The 26642-nt window shown below is 47.6% G+C and overlaps 1 protein-coding gene across 2 annotated transcripts in view; it reads left to right on the top strand.

The window, feature by feature from the left end:
* The window catches only part of LOC126285297 (synaptotagmin-5-like), a 222402-nt gene that overhangs the window by 79556 nt on the left and 116204 nt on the right, over positions 1-26642 (top strand). The window lies entirely within an intron of this gene.

The following is a 26642-nucleotide window of genomic DNA, read 5'->3' as shown; positions in this document are numbered from 1 at the left end:
CAGGGATCGCTCTGCTGGTGCCTGCGCCGTTAACTCCCCACGTATGTCAAAGAGTAGATGCCTTCAGGAGTTCTTGGAACCAGGGCGATGCAAAACTTTTTTTGATGTGTGCAGCACAGTACGCACGTAGTTTCTTTGTTAGGTAACTTTGCAGTTGTTGGAATGATGACAGCGACCTCATTTAACACTTCTTGGAGGCAAACGGCAGTATTCGTTTTTGTTGAGCAGTAGTATTCTGTGCATAGCCCTGTATGTAATAATTATTCTACGCTGTGCTGCGTTCTAAACTAACGTCCTTGGGCGTGGTTTTCACGTAGGGTGGTAAAAGTATTAGTTGTCACTTGTCTGATTCAGATTTCTTTTATTGATGGATATCGTTTATAAGTTATTTCCTTACTTTTAGTTCTGTAAGTATAGCTACTACAGGTTCAGTTTCTTGGAGCCTTTTAATTAAGATTTGCATTTCTCTTTCATCTGCGTGCTGGTGTATACAGTACTGTAACTAATTAATGTTCGAAAGGTATTTGGTTTCTTGTAGTCTTCGATATTGTCGAAGAATTACGTAGCTCTCCTTTCGGACCGCACTCATTTCGCTGTTATCGTGTCTTCGATAAATGTTTTCAAACGTGGACATACTGTCACAGACGGAACCCCCGAACATGATGGCACTTCTACTACAGTTATTTCAGTCATTGATCGAATGTGCACTTTATTATGATCAGTGTTGGGCAAAATTTAGTCGAACTTCGAAAAACGAATACTAGACAGAATTATTATTCGTTATTCATGAACAAAAATAAAAATGAAGCTCTTCAGGAAATCTGCAAACTGTACTCAGTTATATTTTCATTCACCGGTCTCACACTTAATTTGAAAGAGCATCATCAGAAACTCAGGAATTTACACTGTGGAATACACTGAGTGTGAGAATTTGGATATTTTGTGTTTGATATCAAATTATATAAATTTCAGTCTTCGCTTTTCTGTGCATGTATGTAGACGTGTTATTCTTGCGCTAGACAAAATTTCATTTTACTGTAACATCTGTTAAAAATCATCTTTGTAGTGTTTTTATACATACAGTCCTAAAAATTCGGCATTTAGAAGTATCTCTTTGTTGTTGTTGTTGTGGTCTTCAGTCCTGAGACTGGTTTGATGCAGCTCTCCATGCTACTCTATCCTGTGCAAGCTTCTTCATCTCCCAGTACCTACTGCAACCTACATCCTTCTGAATCTGCTTAGTGTATTCATCTCTTGGTCTCCCTCTACGATTTTTACCCTCCACGCTGCCCTCCAATACTAAATTGGTGATCCCTTGATGCCTCAGAACATGTGCTATCAACCGATCCCTTCTTGTGGTCAAATTGTGCCACAAACTTCTCTTCTCCCCAATCCTATTCAATACTTCCTCATTAGTTATGTGATCTACCCATCTAATCTTCAGCATTCTTCTGTAACTCCACATTTCGAAAGCTTCTATTCTCTTCTTGTCCAAACTATTTATCGTCCACGTTTCACTTCCATACATGGCTACACTCCATACAAATACTTTCAGAAATGACTTCCTGACACTTAAATCTATACTCGATGTTAACAAATTTCTCTTCTTTAGAAACACTTTCCTTGGCATTGCCAGTCTACATTTTATATCCTCTCTGCTTCGACCATCATCAGTTATTTTGCTCCCTAAATAGCAAAACATCTTTACTACTTTAAGTGTCTCATTTCCTAATCTAATTCCCTCAGCATTACCCGACTTAATTCGACTACATTCCATTATCCTCTTTTTGCTTTTGTTGGTGTTCATCTTATATCCTCCTTTCAAGACACTGTCTATTCCATTCAACTGCTCTTCCAAGTCCTTTGCTGTCTCTGACATAATTACAATGTCATCGGCGAACCTCAAAGTTTTTATTTCTTCTCCATGGATTTTAATACCTACTCCGAATTTTTCTTTTGTTTCCTTTACTGCTTGCTCAATATACAGATTGAATAACATCGGGGAGAGGCTACAACCCTGTCTTACTCCCTTCCCAACCACTGCTTCCCTTTCATGTCCCTCTACTCTTATAACTGCCATCTGGTTTTTGTACAAATTGGAAATAGCCTTTTGCTCCCTGTATTTTACCCCTGCCAGTATTAGAATTTGAAGGAGAGTATTCCAGTCAACATTGTCAAAAGCTTTATCGAAGTCCGCAAATACTAGAAACGTACGTTTGCCTTTCCTTAATCTTTATTCTAAGATAACTCGTAAGGTCAGCATTGCCTCACGTGTTCCAATATTTCTACGGAATCCCAACTGATCTTCCCCGAGGTCGGCTTCTACTAGTTTTTCCATTCGTCTGCAAAGAATTCGTGTTAGTATTTTGCGGCTGTGGCGTATTAAAGTATCTCTGTACCATCAATATGGCACGTAGTTGAGTCTGTTTTTTGTTTGATTGTCTACGGCAGTTCAACGAATATGTGGAAGAATCCTTTAAATTAAATGTTTCATTGATGTAATAAATTTTATTTTTACGAAAAGTTGCAATTCTTTCAACACGTTTAGCAAAGGGCATTTATCTGCAGTGAGAATGTTTCATGCTATGCTGTATCTCACCTAACACATGTTTAGTTGTCTTCAAATACTCATTCAGTGCTGTACGGTTGGAATTTAAATTACATGTTCAACCGCTCTTCTGGCTCGGCCACTGTACGTTTTCTGAGAATTTGCTTTGTATACTTCTGAATTACTCTATTTGGCTTAAAGCAGGAGCTCTGTGTTTTTGTGCACGTCTAAGGGAACTGCTACTCCAAAATGCGACTTTTCGTCATGGGAAAAATCGGGTTGTTATACGAAATTTATTTTTTAGTGTGATGTATCCTGTTTTTTCCACTGGACTGTCTCTGTTGTGATTCGTCCGTTTAAAATTTTATTTATGTTTCTTCGTAATTGTTCCCTAGTGTTCTCTTTTGGATTTTCTGTAGGCTTAATTGTGTAGGTCTTTCTTGGTCAATTAGTGGTAACTATAACATTCCGTTTAAAATAAATATAAAGGTTTTTGTGTTGGGTTGGATGATTGGTATTATTTCCAATAATTATTCCTGAAAATGTTGGCTTTTTGAAGGCTTACAAAATACGTTTCCCATTCTATCTACTAATAGAAAAATCGAGAAAATTAATGCAACTCTTAATTTCATGTTCAACTGTGAATGCAATTTTTGGGTGAATTTGATTTACTTTGTCTGTAGCTTCATTTATATCCTATGTGTGTCCACTAAATAAAACTATACTAACATCAACATAGCATTGATAATACAGTGTTATATCAGGAAATTTGTTAAAAAACATAAAATTTCCAACTCATTAACGTAAAGGGCTGACACGGTGCTTGATAAACTATTATCCATCGCTAAGCTCTCTCTGTCCTTTGGCAAATTTGTCCATTAAATGTAACGAATCTGAGATCAAGGCTAAATCGCAAAACAGCTCGACGATCTCACTTACCGACACGGTTTCATACTCTAGTACATTACGATTAAGTATATCTTCTTTCAGTTGGCATATTCGTGAACATACTTGTGACATCCCAAGAAGCGAAAATTGCATTCTCGGAAATATTCATATTTACCACACTCTTAGGAAAGTGGATGCTATTTTTAATGGTGAAAGTCGTGCCAAATTTGTACACGCTTTCAAGTTTCTTATCAATTTTGTAATTTGACTCGCATTTGTGAAATTCGATAAAGATCTGTATTAGAAGTTTAAGTTGTGGTCTCTTAAATAGAATTTCAGTTTTAACATTAATGCAACATTGTTTGACTTTTATGGTGGCTTTCTTCGTAGTGATATTTGCAAAGTCCCGAAGTACTAATGGCTCTCATAATTAAAAACAATTAAAAGGTTTTTTGTAACTTACGGTAGCCGGACGAGGAAACGTCAGATTTTGATATTTTAAAGATACAAGTTGCTCGTCTGAAAGGACACAATTATAATACGAAAACGCTAATAAAATGTTTGTTAACTGCCATTATCCTTCGTCAATTATCTTCGCGCTGATTGCAACCAAATATTAGTACACAAATACAAACTGGTTTTGGTAGAAGCAGTTAGGTTCGGTATACTGTCATTTTAAATTCACCATGGATACTTTGATGACTTACTGTATCAACTAAATAATTGTACGGCGTCTGGTAGATTACGCTAAGACGTTATTCTCAAAACTTACAGACAGAATAGAAGAATAATAATTAAAAGTTTTTGTCTTCTGCTTCAGAAATAAAAATTATCTGATATATTATCTCTTACGCCTGTCACAGGTATATAAATTAATTCTTTGCCGTTACTCGTTGTGTTTATTTTATACAGAATTTTTCTTTTCCCTTAAGAGGTCTGTTGTAATGGTTGTATCGTATAACTCACTCACGGCTGATTCTAGCCGGGATCCTACTTTCCACCGATATCGGGAGGCACAGGAGAAGTCTGTATTCATGTAGGGTATCCAGCCACAACATATCGTCATCTGGACACAATATTCCGGCGGTCCACCTGGCCGCCATGGCCGCCATCTTCGGGTGAGTAGGCCGTCGCAGTAACTCGCCTGAACAGAAATTAAACACTTTGTTTTTAGTATCATGTGTGTGTATGCAGGCCCGTCGGATGTGCGACTCGCCGTGTACAGCTATCAGTTAGTGGTTTTAACAGTATTTATTGACAATATATTTTCATGTGTAGGGCCAGGCGCCCTTGAGCCTCAGGGGCCCTTAGCCGGCCTACTGTGGTGTCCGATTTACTACAACGTTACAATTGGTTCAGTGTAATTATTCTTCTTCATTTAGTACACACCTGGTGATTTTGAACCTGTTCTTGGGTGAATAATGCCTACTTCAGCTAGTTGCGGAAGGGTGTTTTTGAGTTGGTCTATTTTGTTGCTCCAACGGCGGGGTAAGGAGGTGTCCTTCTGCTGGGCGCCTGGTCATGTAGGAATATGGGGCCATGAATAGGCCGATCGGGCTGCCAAGGAGGCCTGCAGAGAGCAGGATGTGGTCCAGTGTCCTATTCCCTTGCAGTCAGTCATCGCTGCACTCCACAGGAAGTGCATGGAGTTGTGGGAGGACGAATGGCTGGCGGTGACGGCCAATAAACTGCGGTTGATAAAGTCAACCACTCGGCCGTGGCGTTCCCCTGCCGGGTGCTCAGGCGGGAAGAAGTGACCCTCACGTGTCTTCGGATCGGGCACTGTCCTCACACACATAGCTTTCTATTAAGGCGGGAGGATCCCCCGATTTGTGATGCTTGAGGTGTGCACATCTCTGTCCGCCATATTTTAACAGACTGCATTTTATATCGTTATGCAAGGGCACATATTCTTCCAAACTAGTTTCCTGTGTCTTACATTCTGTTTTATCTTATTGTTCTGAGTCTTTTCTTGACGCCCATCTCAATCTGTTACTGAACGCGCGCTGTAGACCTTGCCATCTTTCGCCCTTAAAACCCTCTCCATCCATCCATCACATCGGTGTAAAGTTTGGTTGCTTTCTTTTTGATTGCTTCCTTTAGGGTGTCCATTTGTGTTGCTTCGTGGAGTGCTTAAGTGCTCTGTCAGGGTGGGGCGTGCATTGCCAATCGGAATACTTTGTTTTGGACTACTTGCAGTGACTGTATTTGTGTCTTGGCTATTCCCCATGCTGTGCTTGCGTACAGGAGTGCTGGGAGGACTGTTACTTTATTTTGTGTCGTGGTTCAGTTCATTGCTTAGGAAGAAGGGGTTTCAGGCCTTGGTCATCTGGGTACACTTCCGCTTCTTGCCCTGGATGTGTAGTTTGAAGAAGAGGCTGGCCTCTAGTTCTACACCCAAGTACCTAACTGATGGTGTCCATGGGATTCTACGACCGAGGACCTGTATTGCTTCCAGTGGTGGTCTTTTATTGCAGAAGTACACCATCTTGGTCTTCTCCACGTTGAATGATATCTTGTTGGTTCTGCACCAGGAGACGACCTCGTCCATCTGGCGGTGTGGTCTGTTTCTGTTCGCGAAGTGTTGGCGGCCGCTCGTATTGAGGGCTGTGTCGTCTGCATACTGCGCGAGTCGGACGTTGTTGGCTCGTGATAGGTTGTTAATGAAGACGTTAAAGAGCGTCGGCGAAAGGGCAGAACCTTGTGGGATACCAGCTGCGAGTGTCTTCATGCTGGACTGCTTCTTCTCTACGGCAACTACGATGCGGCGGTCCTTCAGGTAATCCGAGATGAGGTGTATGTAGCAATCGGGAATTGAAGTTTGCGTCCTCAGCTTATGGGTTAGTTTTTCGTGGCACACTCGATCGTACGCCTTGTGCCAATCTAGGAAGGCGGCCGCGGTGGCGAAAGAGACGTTGTGGTGGTCGGCGATGTGGTCCACCACTCTCAGGTCATGTAGCTCTGCCGACAGATCCCGCTGGAATCCGAATTGTTCGGATCTTTTGGTGTCATCTTCTGTCAGCGGTTGTTGGATTCGCTTGAGGATGACTCTCTCAAATATTTTGCTGAGTGTGCTCAATAGGCTTATAGGCTGGTAGCTCGTCGGGAATTGCAGGTCCTTTCCTGGCTTAGGGAGTGGGATGATCCTGGCGGTTTTCCATTTGTGCTGAAAATGGTTGAGTTGAAGACAGCTGTTGAAGATATGCGTTAGTAGCACGAGGGGTTTTCGTGGTAGCTCCTTCAGGTGTGCGGTCCGTTCCTGGTGCAGATGTCCCCTTCCGTTTCTGTATTATTTCCTTCAACTCTCTAGGGATTGTGAGAAGTGGCTGGGTTGTTGCGGGGCGGCCCAAGAAATCTTCTGTGAACTGTGTTATGGCGTTTTCTTGCTGTCTCTCTGCTTCCTTGAGTTCATATTGTGGCAGGCTGTTTAGTTCTTCAGCGAAGGCTTCTGCAATTTTTAGTTGGTCGTATGTGAGCCCCTGGTTCTGTTCTCTTTTCCTTGTGTTTCCTTTCCTTTTTTAGTGCGTTTCTTCTCCTCTTGTTTTGCCTCTGTATGTGAGGATTTGGAACTGCGTCAGGTCTGTGTCTTTTAGCCGTTCTCCCTGTTCGCTGTTCGTCTTCGTCCCTTTACCGCATGTGTTCCTGTTTCTACGCGTTTGGGTGCTGATGACCATGCTGTTTGGCGCCCGGGGAGCGGATGGCTTTGACTAGGTCCCACTCCCGTTTTTGCTGGAGGTGGAACTGGTCCATCCTGTCCTCCCATTGTTCGCATCTCCATTCTTTCAGTCGGTTCCTCAGTTCACGCTGTAGCCTGTTCATGGTTCCCCTGTCGCCTGGGTTTCTGAATTGTTGCCACCTGCGTCGGTATCTGTTTTTCTGATGGCATAGTTCCTGTAGAAGAGGGGGCAGCTCAGTTGTGGGTGGTGTCGTTGCTATTGTAGTTGCCGTGGCTCTTCGTGACGCCGTGGTGATCTTCTCTGTCAGATAGTTGATTGCCGTCGAGATTTCTTCTACGGATCGTAGGGACAAGGTGGGGCAGACTGAGTTATTCAGCGATCTTCTGTACGCTTCCCAGTCGATGTTCCTGGTTGTCCATTGCCGTAGAGAGATCAGCGCGGGTAGATCGGAAGAGGGGTCATTCAGTGCTGTTAGCGTGATCTCTGCTGGTACGTTCTTGGTTATCACGATATGTAGAACGTCTGGGTTGTGACTATCGAATATTGGGATGTAGGTCGGCTCGTCTGGTGCGTGAACGTCGAACTCTAGTTCTTCTGCGATGTCCAGCAGTCTGTTATCGTTCCTGTTATTCACACGTGAATTCCAGTTCCGGTGTTTGCAGTTCAGGTCTCCTCCTATGAGCGCCACAGAGGAGAGCCTTGTTATTCCCTATATGTCTTGTTGGACTAGTTCCGCTCGTGGGGGTGGGGAGGTATGCTACTGCGAATGTAATGTTTCCTGCGTTTGTGCGTACGGTTTCTGTCGTAGCTTCGATGTGGTTTCGTCGTCGTAGGTCTTCCATATGGTGATAAGGGATCGCCTGACGGAGACAGCTGTACCCCCTCCTCTTTTGAGCTGTCGATCGGTCTGATAGGCGTACATTCCCGCGGAGGTGCGATTCATCACCATTAGGACGTCGACTTTGTGGGCCGCGGTGAACTGTTCGACTTCGATTTTCTTCTTTCTCAATCAGTTGGCGTTCCATATCGTAGCTGTAAAGTCCCTTGTTTTGGTGTGATGGGCTATCTATTCAAAGAGGGACAATATTCCTTCTGCTGGTGCCAGTATCTTGCTGAAGGGTGTCGGTGGCGGTTTGTATTTTGGTGCCTGTTTGGCGGATTTTTGTTAGGGTGTCAGGTTTGAGGAACGTCTTGAAGAGTGTCGATATCTGTTTGAAGGCTGATGGGTGAGGTCCGGCGCACTTGACACACCTCGCCGGTAGCCGGCAGTAGCGAGCTGTTTAGCGTAGTCTCTGGCAGTTCTTGCACTATGGCGGCCGGTAGTGAGGCTCGTAATTTTCTATCCGCACTCTTTGTTCAGTATGAACCTTTCCTCGTAGATGGCGTCCGATTTCTTCCCCTTGGGGAGAGATATGATGTATACTGACATGGGGACCAGCTTCTTGGTGTTCTCGTCCCTTTGGCTGTACTGACGGATATCCTTGATTTCGTAGCCTCTCTCCAGTAACACGATGACGATTGTCTGGGGCGGAACGGTTTCTGGTATTCCTTTTATTACCACTTTCAGGTTTCTATCTTCCAGCTGTTGATGTGTGTAGTAATGCATGTTGTTGTGCTCCAGAAATGCATTAGCCTTATGGTAGTCTTCCAACGTATCGAAGTGGTATGGTATGTGATCACCTTTGTAAATTGCTCTCAGTTCTGTGATGATGTTCTTCTTCAGTTCCGCATTGAGGAGTAGGCAGTCTTTGGTGTGATACACTACTAGTGGTGGCGGCTTGTTCGTGTTCGCTGCCGTCCTTGGCGACGGTTGTGACGTGGCTCTTCTGTGCGCTCCGCGAGTTCCGCGTAGGCGTTGCTGACGGGAACGTTGAAGGGTTGCGTGTTGGTTTTCGCCCTCTTTCAGATGTGTCCGCTGATGTGGTTCCCTTCTTGCGTCGTCTTTTATTGGTAACTACTTGCAAGCCGTCGTCTTCCGCCTTGTCTGGTACATCTTGACCTGTTGTGGGTGGGTTGCACACCGTTTGCGTGTCTTCACTTTCTGAGTCGGCGTCCGAGGCGCCGGCCGACGATTCTTCCGGGGACGACCGCACTGGCTGGCTGTCGTCTTCCGAGTCGCTGGCGTGGCGTCCCTGTCTCGTCGTCCTTGCCTTAGACTCTTTGCGTAGCCGCGCCCGACGTAGATGTCAAAGATTTGCTGCTGTTCTTCCACCAGGAGGTCGGCCATGTGCAGATTCAATCTGCACTGTGGTACGTCGAGTGAAGCATCCGCATGAAGGGATGCGGCGTCCAGCATCGTGATTCCTTGGTCCGGTGGTTCTTCCAGTGAAGAAGTGGCACCTGGTGGCGGGGAAGGGGCCGCGGATTCTCGCCTGTCCCGCCGCAGCAGGGGCCCTGACCGTGAAACTGCCCTACGCTAACAAATCTGGTTCAGGTTAATCATGAACAGCCTCTCACCCTAGTCCGCCCTACGCTTAGCGCACGGCAATTTTGCTTTTTTGCGCACGCAAACTCACGGTTTGGTCTTAGTGAGTCGCAGCGAGGCGCTGTGAGTAATGCAGCGCTCACGCTACGGCTGCTGCACTGCACTGCAAATCTCTTGTGACGTCAACCAGGAGTGAAACAGGCTAAGCAGCGAAGCTGCTGTTCCTGTGTGCACCTCAATGACGATTTTCGGCCACACGCGTGGGATTGGCCTAAGTGAGCGGCTGCGTGGGAGCGGACGCTTCGTCGAAATCTTCATCGGGGCTGAGGAAGAAACTACTCCCGCAGCAGAACAGGCCAGCGCGTGGTCGACCTGTGGTGGACTTGATGTCCACGAATAAGACAACTGCCAGAGTGTTCGGCGGAGGCACAGAACACCCTGGCAAACTGCCTGAAGCGATCCCACAGCAGCGGGACGCCTGCTTCCTCGTGAAGGTGCCTCGTCGAGTAACGAGGCGGCTTGTGTAGAGCGAGTCGGAGCACCCCATTCTGGACGCGCTGGAGAATCGCAACGTGCGACGGGGCTGCATTCCCCCACACTATGGTGGCGTACTCGAGCACTGGCCGGACAAGGGCCAAGTACACAGTCAGGCCGTGCCGAGATCGGAGGGTGGATTCGGTGTTCAGCAGCGGGTAGAGCGCCCAGAGACGCCCAATCGCTCGCCCCCTGATTCTCGAATGTGCGGCAGCCAGGTGAGATGCCTGTCCAGCCTCACACCGAGATGTTTGCCAGACGGTGACCACGGGATGGGGCCTCCCAAGATCGTGACAGGCGGCAGGGCAGGAGGCAGTCGTCTCCGAGTGAAGACAACTGCCTGGCTCTTGGCGGCGTTAAATTTGAGTCTCCACTTGGTGGACCACGCCCCCAGGACGTCGCACGCTAGTTGCAGTCGGCGGCACATCGCGACCACGTTCATGCTGCAGGTGAACAGCGCAGTGTCGTCGGCATAAAGAGCCAACTCCACGCGCGCCACCCGCGGTGCGTCAGCGGTGTACAAGGAGTACAATAGGGATCCGAGAACCGACTCCTGCGGTATCCCCGCACAAATCGGTCGGTGGGTGGAGGTGCCGCCGGCAGCCCAGACGTGAAAGGTGCTACCCGCTAGGTAGGACCGCAGCAGAATGGCGTGTGGAGTCGGGACCCCGTGCACAAGGAGCTTGTACACGAGGCCCTCGTGGCACACACAGTCGAACGCCTTGGAGACGTAGCGGAGCACTGCCCCAAGGTACTCCCGCGTCTCCAGCGTCCGCGTCGCCTGTTCCACCAGGCGTAGTAGCTGTGTGGTCGAGTGGCCCCTCCGGAACCCGAACTGCTCCTCCGGAAGAGCCCTTCGGCAGTGACGTGGCGCAACAGGCGATCCACGTACAGCCTCTCAAAGATCCTGGAGAGAGACGGGAGTGGGCTGATCGGCCGGTAGTACTCTGCCTGGCGCGGATCCTTGCCGGCCTTTGGGGATAGCCACCACTTCTGCGTGTTTCCACGCGGAAGGGAAGGTCCCAGAGCGGAGAACACAGTTGAAGGTGTCGGACAGCGGTTGGCAGTAACTTCAGAAGGCGGTTCGTGACAACATCGGAGCCACCCGTTTTCCTGGGGTTGAGGTGGCGGAGCTGGAGTCCAACCTCAGTGGTCGTGATAGGTGCGATCACGTTGTCATCGGCCCTGGTGGCGAGGAAAACCGGCAGGCGGTCTTCCATGAGACGAACGTGGTCGGCATCGAATACGTCCGCAATGGGGCGGAAGTTGTTGGCGAACACGTCGGGGAGGGCGTTGGCCTTGGCGTCTGGGGCACAGACAACCTCGCTACCGACGTGTAGTGGAGGGTCCCGTTGATGGCGGCGGAGGAAGCGATTGGCGGTCCGCCAGGCACTCCCATCGGTCGTGTCCAGGGTGGCCACAAGGTCAGCCCAGTCACGGTTCCGGTGTTCATTAATAGCGGCCCGGATTTCGCGCCGTGTCCTATTGAGGCGGCGCTTGGTCCCAAGCGGGCGAGTGTGCTGCCACGGAAAAGACGGTTCTTGGCCATGATAGCCTACAAGATGTGCGGCGGAAGCTGCCGTGACATCTCGCGAGGCCTCCGCGATTGGGTGGGAGATGCAGCTGCAGCAGCGCTGAGAGTGTGCCGCGTGAAGAAGACCAGCACAGCATCGGCCCCCTCTACGGCAGGGTCGGGAGCACCGTCAAAGCGATCAAGCAGTTCCGCCCGAAATCAGGCCTCGTCAATCCCATGGAAGGTGAGGCGGTCAGTCGGCAGGGAGGTGCCGACGATGTCCTCGTCGTAGATCACCAAAAGGTGGTCGGACGACAGGGCGCATTGGACGGTAGCTGACGTGAAGTGCCCGACGCCATTCAGGACGGCGACATCGAGCACATCGGACTAGCCTCTGATTGGAAAGAACGGACCCAGGACGACAGCGACGTGATGTTGGGTGACGCGAAGAAGGCGCTGCCCACTGACGTTGGTGACGCGTGAGTTCCATTGCGGGCTCTTGGCGTTCAAGTCGCCCGCAATGAATAGCTTCCCACGCAGCATTAGCAGTGCATCGAAGTTGGCCTCCAGGAGGTGGTCCCTCGGTGGCCTGTAGACTGCGACGAAGGTAATGATCCCCGCTGTAGTGATTTTTTATTCCGGCGGGAGGACCACCCAATCTGCAGTGCTTGTGGCGTCCAGATTACTGTCCGCCACATTTTACTTGACTGTCCTTTATTCTCTGACCAGAGGGCGGTGGTTTCCTTGCCACCGTATTTGCCCTCTATTTTGGAAGACGACGCAACGACTGTGGTTAAGGCCTTACGGTTTTGTGTCGTGTCCAATTTGTTGCCTTGGATTTTAGGGAGAGGATTTTAAGAAGCTGCTGGGTGACTGGATCACCCAGGTTTTAGGTAAGAGGTTCACCAGTCACGATTTCCTACTTGTTTCACTTCGATTTCTGTTCTCTTTTCCTTGTGTGTCTTTCCTCTTTAGTGCGTTTCTTCTCCTCTTGTTTTGCCTCTGTATGTGAGGATTTGGAACTGCATCAGGTCTGTGTCTTTTAGCAGTTCTCCTTGTTCACTGTCCGTCTTCGTCCCTTCACCGCATGTGTTCCTGTTTCTATGCGTTTGGGAGCTGATGAACACGCTGTTTAGCGCCCGAAAACCTCAAACCACACACACACACACACACACACACACACACACACACACACACACACACAGCCACCCCAGTGGCCTCCACCGTAACGAGAGGCGGCATCTGGATTTCGTGGTTCTTCAATGAGCTCTTCACGTAAACTGCGGTGCCACCCCCATGCGTGGGCCAGTCGGTGCAGTAGCAGCGGTACTTCGCCACCCTGACGTCCACACCAGGTTTCAGGAACGTCTCGCAAACGATGTCTATTGCCTCGTCACGGAGGAATTGGCGGAATTGCCCTTGTTGGGGAACCAAGCTGTGTGGTGACGGCGGTGACGAGCACTGGGAGCTACTCGACCAGCTGGCTCAACGAACGCAGGAGCGAACGGAGCTCAGCCGCATCGTGAGCTGTGGGGGCCTCTGGGGCAGCCTCCATGGCAGGAACAGCAGGTTGGGGAGGGACCGCAGGAGCCGGTCGCCACAGCGGTGCAGCCGGAGGGGCAGCAGTGGTCGGGCGTTCCGCCGTGGAGGCGGCCCGGCGCGGTCTTCGGCGGCGCCTGCGGGGGGCGGTAGCTTGTTCGGTAGGCATGGGTGCAGGGGCAGCAGCTGCCTCAGACGAGGCAGGCCGCTGCTGTGCAGCGCTATAGGAGGCAGGAGGCCGCTTGGGGGAGGGGCCAGGCGCCCCTCCCTTGGCGGCATCAGCGAAGCTGGTGCAGGGCTGCACCTTGCGCGAAGGGGCAGCCGAGCCACGGTGCTGATTTCGGCCACGCTGGAGGGCCGGACACTCTCGGTAGCTCGCGACGTGCGCGCCGTTGCAGTTGCAGCGCGTGTGTTTCTCCTCTCGTGGGAGTGTGCACTCCTTGCACTGATGCTGGACCCCACACTTGACGCACTTGTATCGAGCAGTAGCGAGAAACATGGTCGAGCCGTTGGCAAGAGAAGCACTGGATCCTCTTGCCTTTGGCCCACAGTGGCTCCACTTCGACGTCGACCCGCCCTACCCGTCGCCCCTGAAAGATCTTGCGATTTTCCAGGTTGTCGACAAGAACGACGTGGTAGAGCGGCACGGGGCGGCGGGAGCGTGGCGAGTTCATGACCCCGTGTGGCGGATGCCGAAGCCCATGTTCTCCAGTTCCTCATGGAGATAATCCGCCCCAAACTTGAGGGGGAGGCGGCGGAACACCAACTTCAACAGCTTGTAGCAGTGTGTGTTGCACTGAAGGCCATCTTTGCAGATGACATCCATTACTGCACGGTAGTCCTCGACAGTGGTCTTGTACCTCCCCTGAATTGCGTCTGAGAGACACCATTCTTCCTTTTAGAGACTCTGTGAGGTTCTTGGGCCTCAATTTTGATTCCAACTTGTCATGGATGCCGCACCTTAAAGACCCTAAGGTGCATGCCCTAAAGGCACTGAATATTTTGAAGTGTCTGAGCCATCGGTCCTGGGGAAGAGATTGGGCCCCTCTGCTGCAGTTTTATAGGGCTTTCGTCCGGTCGCGTCTTGACTATGGATGCACCGTGTATGGGTCAGCGAGGCCTTCATATCTGAAGATTCTTGACGTAGTACACCATGAGGCTATCAGGCTGGCCACTGGTGCCTTCCGTACCAGTCCCACAGCCCCATTCCCAGCCTATGTGCTGAGACAGGGGAACCGCCGCTCGCCATCCGGCGGAAACTCCTCATGGTGCGACAGTTGTATCAATTCCTTGCCTGTCCTACCTCCCCTGCGTACCCTACTGTTGCCCGACCGCCTACGGAACGTCTCTTTCCCAGTCGTCCAAGGGCAACGACACCATTTGGGATTCGTGCCAAGCATTTGTTAGAGCCTCTTGGTGTGGAGCATGTGGCACCCCAACTCCAGGGTTTTACCCGCCTGCCTCCCTGGTTGCTCCAGAGGCCCAGCGTCCTTTTAGACTTGTCAGAGTACCGGAGGAGCTGCACTCCTGCGTTTGTTTTTACCTCCTTATTTTACGATATTTTAAACCAGCATCACGACCATGTACCAATATTTATGGATGGCTCTAAACAGGGGGACTCTGTTGGTTGTGCTGTTGTTTTCCGTGTTACGGCTTCCTGTATAGTTTACCATCTTTGATGCCGAATTGTTTGTGATATTGCGGGCATTGGAGCAGATGAGATGTGTTCCCAGTCTTAAGTTTCTCATCTGTTCTGACTCCCGGAGTGCACTTCAGACCATGCAACACTTGTATCCAGTGGATATGGTGGTCCAGAACATTCATGATGTCCTACTCCACCTACAACGGCAGGGGCAGCAGGTTTCTTTCTGCTGGGTGCCGTGGCACGTGGGTATTAGGAGAAACGAACTGGCGGATGTGGCTGCCAAAGATGCATGATCCCTCCCTCACGTTGTTGAATGTGCCGTCCCCCTCCATGCTGTTACCTCCCTTTTGCGTTTTCGTGTTATGCGTCAATGGGAAGAGGAGTGGCTGGCAGTTGGTGAAAATAAGCTGGGTTTGGTCAAGGCCACCACGCGGCGATGGCGTACGTCCTACCAGTCATGCAGGCGGGATGAGGTTCTCCTCGCTCGCCTCCGCATCGGGCACAGTCCCTTAAGCCATGGTTTTTTACTCCGTTACTCCGGCGGGAGGACCCACCAATCTGCAGTGCTTGTGGCGTCCAGGTTACTTGACTGTCCTTTATTCTCTGACCAGAGGGCGGTGGTTTCCTTGCCACTCGATTTGCCCTCTATTTTGAAAGACGACGCAACGACTGTGGTTAAGGTCTTACGGTTTTGTGTCCTGTCCAATTTGTTGCCTCGGATTTTAGGGAGAGGATTTTAATGCGCTGCTGGGTGACTGGTGGTGGTGGTGATGGTTAGTGTTTAACGTCCCGTCGACAACGAGGTCATTAGAGACGGAGCGCAAGCTCGGGTTAGGGAAGGATTGGGAAGGAAATCGGCCGTGCCCTTTCAAAGGAACCATCCCGGCATTTGCCTCAAACGATTTAGGGAAATCACGGAAAACCTAAGTCAGGATGGCTGGAGACGGGATTGAACCGTCGTCCTCCCGAATGCGAGTCCAGTGTGCTAACCACTGCGCCACCTCGCTCGGTGGGTGACTGGCTCACCCGGTTTTAATAAGAGGTCTGCCAGTGAAGATTACCTACTTGTTTCACTTCGATTTCTGTTCTCTTTTCCTTGTGTTTCCTTTCCTTTTTTTAGTGCGTTTCTTCTCCGCTTGTTTTGCCTCTGTATGTGAGGCGTTTGGGCGCTGATGACCACGCTGTTTAGCGCCCGAAAACCTCAAACCACACACACACACACACACACACACACACACACACACACACACACACACACACTTGGCTGCTCTGACACATACACACACACACACACACACACACACACACACACACACACTTGGCTGCTCTGATAGCCTAACTGCCGTCACTATTTCTGTTACTGGGTGATTTTAACGCCCATAACGCTTTGTGCCCCCCATGAACCATGGACCTTGCCGTTGGTGGGGAGGCTTGCGTGCCTCAGCGATACAGATGGCCGTACCGTAGGTGCAACCACAACGGAGGGGTATCTGTTGAGAGGCCAGACAAACGTGTGGTTCCTGAAGAGGGGCTGCAGCCTTTTCAGTAGTTGCAGGGGCAACAGTCTGGATGATTGACTGATCTGGCCTTGCAACATTAACCAAAACGGCCTTGCTGTGCTGGTACTGCGAATGGCTGAAAGCAAGGGGAAACTACAGCCGTAATTTTTCCCGAGGACATGCAGCTTTACTGTATGATTAAATGATGATGGCATCCTCTTGGGTAAAATATTCCGGAGGTAAAATAGTCCCCCATTCGGATCTCCGGGCGGGGACTACTCAGGAGGATGTCGTTATCAGGAGAAAGAAAACTGGCGTTCTACGGATCGGAGCGTGGAATGTCAGATCACTTAATCGGGCAGGTAGGTTAGAAAATTTAAAAAGGGAAATGGATAGGTTAAAGTTAGATATAGTGGGAATTAGTGAAGTTCGGTGGCAGGAGGAACAAGACTTCTGGTCAGGTGACTACAGGGTTATAAACACAAAATCAAATAGGGGTAATGCAGGAGTAGGTTTAATAATGAATAGGAAAATAGGAATGCGGGTAAGCTACTACAAACAGCATAGTGAACGCATTATTGTGGCCAAGATAGATACGAAGCCCACACCTACTACAGTAGTACAAGTTTATATGCCAACTAGCTCTGCAGATGATGAAGAAATTGAAGAAATGTACGATGAAATAAAAGAAATTATTCAGATAGTGAAGGGAGACGAAAATTTAATAGTAATGGGTGACTGGAATTCGAGTGTAGGAAAAGGGAGAGAAGGAAACATAGTAGGTGAATATGGATTGGGGCTAAGAAATGAAAGAGGAAGCCGCCTAGTAGAATTTTGCACAGAGCACAACTTAATCATAGCTAACACTTGGTTTAAGAATCATGAAAGAAGGTTGTATACATGGAAGAACCCTGGAGATACTAAAAGGTATCAGATAGATTATATAATGGTAAGACAGAGATTTAGGAACCAGGTTTTAAGTTGTAAGACATTTCCAGGGGCAGATGTGAACTCTGACCACAATCTATTGGTTATGACCTGTAGATTAAAACTGAAGAAACTGCAAAAATGTGGGAAATTAAGGAGATGGGACCTGGATAAACTGAAAGAACCAGAGGTTGTACAGAGTTTCAGAGAGAGCATAAGGGAACAATTGACAGGAATAGGGGAAAGAAATACAGTAGAAGAAGAATGGGTAGCTCTGAGGGATGTAGTAGTGAAGGCAGCAGAGGATAAAGTAGGTACAAAGACGAGGGCTGCTAGAAATCCTTGGGTAACAGAAGAAATATTGAATTTAATTGATGAAAGGAGAAAATATAAAAATGCAGTAAATGAAGCAGGCAAAAAGGAATACAAACGTCTCAAAAATGAGATCGACAGGAAGTGCAAAATGGCTAAACAGGGATGGCTAGAGGACAAATGTAAGAATGTAGAAGCTTATCTCACTAGGAGTAAGATAGATACTGCCTACAGGAAAATTAAAGAGACCTTCGGGGGGAAGAGAACCATGTGTATGAATATCAAGAGCTCAGATGGCAGCCCAGTTCTAAGCAAAGAAGGGAAGGCAGAAAGGTGGAAGGAGTATATAGAAGGTTTATACAAGGGCGATGAACTTGAGGACAATATTATGGAAATGGAAGAGGATGTAGATGAAGACGAAATGGGAGATACGATACTGCGTGAAGAGTTTGACAGAGCACTGAAAGACCTGAGTCGAAACAAGGCCCCCGGAATAGACAACATTCCATTAGAACTACTGACGGCCTTGGAAGAGCCAGTCCTGACAAAACTCTACCAGCTGGTGAGCAAGATGTATGAGACAGGCGAAATACCCTCAGACTTCAAGAAGAATATAATAATTCCAATCCCAAAGAAAGCAGGTGCTGACAGATGTGAAAATTACCGAACTATCAGTTTAATAAGCGACGGCTGCAAAATAGTAACGCGAATTCTTTACAGACGAATGGAGAAACTGGTAGATGCAGACCTCGGGGAGGATCAGTTTGGATTCCGTCGAAATGTTGGAACACGTGAGGCAATACTGACCTTACGACTTATCTTAGAAGAAAGATTAAGAAAAGGCAAACCTACGTTTCTAGCATTTGTAGACTTAGAGAAAGCTTTTGACAATGTTGACTGGAATACCCTTTTTCAAATTCTAAAGGTGGCAGGGGTAAAATACAGGGAGCGAAAGGCTATTTATAATTTGTACAGAAACCAGATGGCAGTCATAAGAGTCGAGGGGCATGAAAGGGAAGCAGTGGTTGGGAAAGGAGTGAGACAGGGTTGTTGCCTCTCCCCGATGTTATTCAATCTGTATATTGAGCAAGCAGTAAAGGAAACAAAAGAAAAATTTGGAGTAGGTATTAAAATTCATGGAGACGAAGTAAAAACTTTGAGGTTCGCCGATGACCTTGTAATTCTGTCAGAGACAGCAAAGGACTTGGAAGAGCAGTTGAACGGAATGGACAGTGTTTTGAAAGGAGGATATAAGATGAACATTAACAAAAGCAAAACGAGGATAATGGAATGTAGTCAAATTAAATCGGGTGATGCTGAGGGAATTAGATTAGGAAATGAGACACTTAAAGTAGTAAATGAGTTTTGCTATTTAGGAAGTAAAATAACTGATGATGGTCGAAGTAGAGAGGATATAAAATGTAGACTGGCAATGGCAAGGAAAGCGTTTCTGAAGAAGAGAAATTTGTTAACATCGAATATAGATTTATGTATCAGGAAGTCGTTTCTGAAAGTATTTGTTTGGAGTGTAGCCATGTATGGAAGTGAAACGTGGACGATAAATAGTTTGGACAAGAAGAGAATAGAAGCTTTCGAAATGTGGTGCTACAGAAGAATACTGAAGATAAGGTGGATAGATCACGTAACTAATGAGGAGGTATTGAATAGGATTGGGGAGAAGAGAAGTTTGTGGCACAACTTGACTAGAAGAAGGGATCGGTTGGTAGGACATGTTTTGAGGCATCAAGGGATCACAAATTTAGCATTGGAGGGCAGCGTGGAGGGTAAAAATCGTAGAGGGAGACCGAGAGATGAGTACACTAAGCAGATTCAGAAGGATGTAGGTTGCAGTAGGTACTGGGAGATGAAGCAGCTTGCACAGGATAGAGTAGCATGGAGAGCTGCATCAAACCAGTCTCAGGACTGAAGACAACAACAACAACGCTTTGTGGGTCGGCTTGGTGGCGACAAGACCGAGGCACTGTCGGTGAGCAAGTGTTGGCACAGATCAACCTTTCCCTCTTAAATGATATTGCCTCCACACATTTCAGTGTGGCACATAGCACGTACTCAGACTTTTACTGTCTTTGTTGCAGAATTGTCTGCTATCTTGCGAGGACTGGTGCAGGTGAGACATTCTTCCTGTCATAAATTTCTTGTCTGGACCGATTTACTAAGTGCCCTTCACTCTTTGCAACGTTTGTATGCAGCAGATAAAATAGTCCAGACCATCCAGGATGCCCTCCTCCACCTACAGCGATTGGGGAAGGTGGTGGCTTTCTGCTGGGTTCCGGGGCATGTCGGCATTGCTGGGAATGAAAGGGCAGATCTCGCAGCCGAGGAGGTGTGTCTCGATCCACAAGTATCTCAGTATGCTGTACCCCTGCGGGCACTCTCCTCGCTGTTGAGCTCACGACTCATGCGTCTGTGGGTGGATAAGTGGCTGGAAGTGACTGACAATAAGCTCCGTATAGTCAAGCCCACAACGCGTGTGTGGTGTACTTCCTTTCAGCCCCATCGACGGGACGAGGTTCTCCTCACTCGGCTTCGAATAGGCCACAGCCCTATGACGCATGGCTACCTGCTCCGGCGAGAGGACCCTCCAATGTGTGGTGCTTGCGGCGTCCAGGTCACTGTGCGCCACGTTTTATTGGATTGCGTTTTATTTTATGACCAGCGGGCCGCGACTGACTTGCCAGCGGACCTGCCATCTATTTTAGGCAACACTCGGACGAATGTGGTTAAAGTTTTAAAGGTCTGTGCCATGTCAAATGTTTTTACAAAGATTTTAGGGAGAGGATCTTAATTTGCTCACTGTGTGATCAAGCTCGCCCATATTTTATGTAAGTGGCCTTCCAATCACAATTTACTGTGGCATTCTTGTTGCTACGTTTTCCCTGTCCTTACCTTCTACTTTCTTATGTCTCATTTTACTTCTTTTCCTGCTTTCTTTGAGTGTGTGTTTCAGTTTTATTAGGTCTGTCCACATTCGTTCCCTTTAATGTGTGTCAGGGCGCTGATGACCTCGACGTTGAGCGCCCATAAGCCCCAACACACACACACACACACACACACACACACACACACACACACACACATAGCACGTACTCAGCCATCGACCTTTCAATCTGCAGACCAAACCTTCTACTTGTGCGGTAGTGAACATTTTCCGATATTTCTGTCACTGCCGCAACGTCACTCTTCTGGGCGCCCCTGCAGATGGGCTATGAATAAGGCTGACTGGGACTTGTTCGCTTCCATTGCCACTATCGAGCCGCTTTCTCATGACACAATTGATGTGGTGGTTCAAATGATCACTACCAGCATTGTTTCTGCAGCAGAATCTGCAATTCCCCGTTCTTCCAGGTCCCATCGGTGGAGGACTGTTCCTTGGTAGTCGCCTGAAATCGCTGCAGGCATTAGAGACCGTAGGGGGGCCCTTCAACACCATAAACGCCACCCTTCCCTGGAGAACCTTATTGCCTTCAAACGGCTTCGAGCACTGGTTCGCCTGCTCATCAAGGAAGCAGGTGTTGGGAACGCTATGTTTCCACTTTTGGAACAGGGCCCTCCAACTCCCATGTTTGGACCCAGCTCCAGCGACTTTATGGCATCATAACCAACAGGTGTACTCTGTCAAGGTGTGCCCCACTCTTTTTAATTATCATCAGTGGTCTTGCAGTAGCAGTAGGATCGTCAGTATTTCCTCTCATACGCTGACGATTTTTGTATTTCGTTCTGCTCCTCTTCTACTGTTGCTGCTGTACGTCGCCTGCAGGGACCTATACGGAAGGCGCAACGGTGGGCCCTCACTTACGGCTTTCAGTTTTCAGCCACCAAAACTTGCGTGATGCACTGTTGTCGCAGTCATACCGTCAACCCCCATTTCCAACTTTACCTCGATGACCAACTACTAGATGTAGTGGAGACTTACTGCTTTCTAGGACTGGTCTTTGTCAGCCTAAAGACAAGTGCTGGCGGCACTTCAGTCTTATCTGCTGCCTGAGCCACACCGGCTGGGGTTGTACACTGCTGTAGCTGTACCAAGCCCTTGTACAGACCTGTATTGATTACAGGAGCGTGGTATATGGTTTGGCAGAGTCTGCTAGACCCAATCCACCACTGTGGAGTCTGCCTCGCGATGTGCGCCTTCCGATCTAGCCCCGTGAACAGTCTACTTGTAGAAGCTGGCTGCATTGCGGTACCGGTGGCAGCTATTGCTCGCAAATTATACTGCCCACATACATAATATGCCTCGCCATCCAAATTACAGTCTTCTTTTTCCTGACACGGTGGTCCCTCCTTCATGAACTCAGCACTTCCCCCTTACCACCTTTCCTGCAGGGCCACTTCCGTACCCCTCCATGGTCTATACCTCGGCCGCTGCTTCAGCTGGACCTATTTCAAGGCCTCAGAGGCTCAGTTCCACCTGAGGCCCTCTGTTGGCATTTTATCTCTCTTCTAGGTCAGTTTGAGGGCTTAGAAGTAATCTATACCGATGGATCACTGGTTAACGGTCTTGTCGGTTATGCTTATGCTCACGATGGCCATACTGAACAATGCTCATTGCTGCATGGCTGCAGCATTTTCACTGCAGAGTTGGTTGCCATCTTGATCACGTCCGCTACTGTTCTCTTGAGTCCTTCGTTATTTGCAGTGACTACTTAAGCAGCATACAAGCTCTCGACTGGTGCTTACCTAGGCATCCTTTGGTACTATTAATCTAGGAGTGTCTTTATGCCCTCTAGAGCAGTGGACGCTCAGCTACCTTCATTTGGACCCCAGGGCATGTTGGAATATCAGGCAATGAGCTTGCTGACCGCCTGGCGAAACAGACCTCCAGTAAACCATCTCTAGAGACTGTCCTCCCAGAGACGGATTTGCGAGCCGTCTTCCGTTGCAAAGTTTTCGTTATCTGAGATACTGAATGGCGCACTCTGAGTACACCAAATAAACTCGGTGCTACCAAGGAGGCGACGCATGTGTGGCGGTCATCCATGCGAGCTACTCGCAGGGAATCTGTTATCCTCTGCCCACTCCACATTGGCTAACTTCTCCATCATGTTGACCCACCTCGGTGTCACTGTAGCTCCCTTCTGACTGTCGTGCACATCTTGCTTGGCTGCCCACTTTAAGCTGCTCTGCGGCGGACTTTTAATCTTCCCAGCAACTTACCTTTTGTGTTGGACGACAATGCCTCAATGGCAGATTTTGTGTTGGACGACAATGCCTCAATGGCAGATTTAGTTTTCCCTAGGGTTTTTATCGTACCATCTAAAGGCGGGCGTTTGGCCTTCTCTCTGGGGCCTCCACTCACCCTTCCTCCATTTTATCTGTGTCCCCCTTCCTTTACATTTGTTTGTGTTCGTCTTTTACCTACATGTGTTCATCTTGCCTTGTCTTTTTGAGGTGGACATTTTAATGGGCTGCAAGGTGGTTGGCTCATCCTCTTTTATTCTTGTGATCAGCCAGCATAGACCATCTGCTCTATGGTTTTAATACAATCTTCTACTTTTCCTTATGGTGTATATTTTCCATTGTTTTTGTTTGTCCCATTCATTTTCTCCCTTTTCCTTTACCAAACGTACTTTGGCAGTTTTCTTTATCCTGAGCCTTGTTTGTGTCTGGAACAAGGGACTGATGACCCTGTAGTTTGTTCCCTTTATCCCTCAAACCTACCAACCTTGGCGCCGACGTTGCATGGTATCGGCTCCCGTCACACTGCTCATTATTTACAGCCAAGCTCTTCGCCGTGTATCAGGCCACAGAGTACATATGGCGACACAGGCTTTTCAATTACGTTCTCTGCTCAGGCACTCTTAGCGCCCTTCAAAGTCTCTGCACACTGTACGCCAACCATCCCTTAGTGCAACAGGTCCAGGAAAACAGTCTCTTGTTCATTCTTGATGGAGGCACTGTGATGTTTATGGGTGTTCCTGGTCACATTGGTCTCCCAGGAAACCAGGCTGCTGATGCTCCTGCCGAGGCTGCAGTCCTCGTATCTCCGCCCATTAGTTCCTATATTCTTTCCGAAGATCTCTGTGTTACCGTCTGTCCCGCCGGGAGGTCGTTTTAACTAGGTTGTGTATAGGACACTGCCTTATTAGCCATCGCCATTTGTTAAGTGGCGTTCCCCCACCACTTTGTGCACATTGCGACCAACTTTTAATTGTCTGCCATTTCCTGATGGAATGCCTATTTTTTAACCGTTTATGTTCCCGCTTGGGTTTGCCGTCTGATTTATCGGCCGTTTTAGCGAACGACGCGCTGACTGCCGACCTAGTTTTACTTTTTATCCGTCGTAGTAATATGGCGAAGGCCATTTAATGTTTAGTTCTATGCCTCTGTTTTTCTATGGTGTATTTTATAGCCCTTTCTCCACGTCCCTGCTTTTACCTGCCTTCTCTTACGTCGATTGGGATTGACGTGTACTCGTTTTTTAACTCCTCTCTGTTTTCGTGTTCTATAGTTTTGACTTGGGCGTTTATCACCCCAGTTGTTTTTACGCCCTAAAAACCAAAACAAAGGAAGTAAATATGATGTATAGTGAGAGGAGGCGGATTGTACTTAGACCGCTCACAGAAATGAAAACAACAGGTAAAGGGCTGTGAACCACGTTACAACAAAGGAATTCAAGAGTCAAAACTTCCAAACCAGGACGCAAGAGTCATAGCAAGTGATACTTGTGTAGAACAAATAGGAAGTGCGCACATCTGGAGGTTACTTCCTTACCCTTGCTCTTGCAATCACTCGTTGCATTGCGACAGAGATATAAAATTGAATAAACAATTACATCAATGACCGGACAGACAGTTCATAATTTTTTGAAAAGAAATATGGAGCACTAGGGAGGTTTGATCATGGATCCAGTCCAACCCAGCGCCCATATAACCACGGTGACATTGCTAATCGACTTCGTTCAATGTCGGACATCTTGAGCTTGGAACGTTCACTGTTTTTGCTTCTTTTTTCACAGTTGATTACACCTTCTTACTGTTTTCATGCTTGATCTGTGTTCAGTTTCTAATGGGCTATCGCCGGCCGCGGTGGTCTCGCGGTTCTAGGCGCGCAGTCCGGAACCGTGCGACTGCAACGGTCGCAGATTCGAATCCTGCCTCGGGCATGGATGTGTGTGATGTTCTTAGGTTAGTTAGGTTTAAGTAGTAGTTCTAAGTTCTAGGGGACTAATGACCACAGCAGTTGAGTCCCTTAGTGCTCAGAGCCATTTGAACCATTTTTTTAATGTGCTATCCACTGGGCCTTGTTACCACTAAGTCTGAGGGGGGTGCGATGGTGAGTTTCCCTTGTGAGTAGCAGTCTTGGAGAGGTGCACGGCGACGTTACTACGTGCAGGCCTCCAGGTCACAACATTTTTTTAGTTTGATTTGAGTAAGTGCATTTCTCTATCCATTTCTATGCTATAACATTTTGTGCAGAAGTTGTTTATAGCGTAAATCAACCATCCAAGATGTCTGTAAACATTAATAGAGGGATGTGATCATTCGTCAGTGTGCCAGTACAAAGTATAAGCAGATTAGTCATTAAATAAGTAATACTTTGTGGAAATTGTTTAACGTGGGATATTGGAGTATTTTGTTAAAATAAAAGAGCTGCTGTAATAGTTTAACATCATCATTATTTACGTACAGTATCTTACAATGGAAATGCGAGCATTTGGACGAAAATCGGTCTAACAATTTACATAGCTATGGGTTGTGGAGTCCATTGTTTTTAACAATCTATGACATCGCAAATTAGCAATGCAGGGATATGTTTCCTTGTGCACTACTTTATTGGTTGCACTGTAGTTTGAAACGCAAAACATTTAATAACTCGCAGGAACCAAATTTACAAATTATGTCATACTTTGTAATTAATACGTCGGAGTTTTCCACCTTCGTGAGGAAGTTTTTCAAAAATTTCCGCCATATTGGACAGCCATACCACAGTTTCCCATGGCATTGTACAAGTGTTTTACATAAAAGATTTTGTTAATATTTTCAGAGATTTGGCAGAATTTGCTGTGATATCATTAATTTGTAATAATGCAGCCACTCCAGTTACGCATTGTATTGTCAAACTTTCTTACATCATGATTTTTTTTGATTTTTAACAAAAATTTTGCAGAATATGCTGCGGCGCAGAATATACATAATTAAATTACAGTATTCCTGAAGACAGGACAGTGAACTCGTTTCAACACATACATTGTGCCTCTCACACACACACATACGCTAGTAATGTAGGGATGACATAGATTTGGAATGCAGCAACAGTTCATTTGTTTAAATGTTGCGCTGTGTTTTTCTTAAAGTTTCAACAATATTTTATTGACAGTACGATACTGCGTGCACACACACACGCTAGTAATGTAGGGATGACGTAGATTTGTTGTGTAGCAAGAGATCGTTCAAGTATCATGTTGTGGCACCTGTTTAAAATTTAAAGTTCAACAAGAGCGTATTCGTTGTTAGTAATGCATTACAAATTTTTTTTACTTGAGATGCGGTGTGATTTGTTAAATAATTCGCTGTAATAATTGTTTAAAATTATATTTACATATATCTCCAGTATGAATATGTAGGTCATTTGATAGTCGCTATAATTGCAACAAATTACCGAAAAACCGTAAATAGAAGTTACTTATTAGAGGAAGGATTACTTATACCTACATGGCTTCTTATTATACTTGGGATGGTGGTCGTAGCTGGACTCTCCTGATGTTTAATGACGATCCTTCCACTATAGTGCACAGGCCTCAAATGACACAACCCACTTAATTTCTGTAGTATTAGAAGGAGAAAGGGGAGGGGGAGCTTGCATCTTGTTGATCCAGAGGGGGGGGGGGGGGGGGGTGATCTTGAATGTAACACATAAATGTGCATCTGGGGAGTTCAAGGGGGAAGGATGTATGTTCAGGACAGGAGTTCCCTGTGGTGGCCTAGAATGTAACTCAAGTAACTGCCCCTGGTGGGGGGGGGGGGGGGGGGGGGAATCATCTGACACCAGATGTGATCTTGAGATAAATCGTTATCTTCGCCAGAAACTACCCTGCCCTTGTGTTTTAGATGGGCAGCTGGAGGCGACACCTCGTTAAAGTATTCCATGTAGAGATTTGCGATTGTAGGAGTTAGT

Source organism: Schistocerca gregaria, chromosome 8, assembly GCF_023897955.1.
Source record: "Schistocerca gregaria isolate iqSchGreg1 chromosome 8, iqSchGreg1.2, whole genome shotgun sequence".
NCBI lineage: Eukaryota > Metazoa > Arthropoda > Insecta > Orthoptera > Acrididae > Schistocerca > Schistocerca gregaria.
Note: the sequence above shows the minus strand (reverse complement) of the source record. Positions and strands in the feature narration are given on the sequence as shown.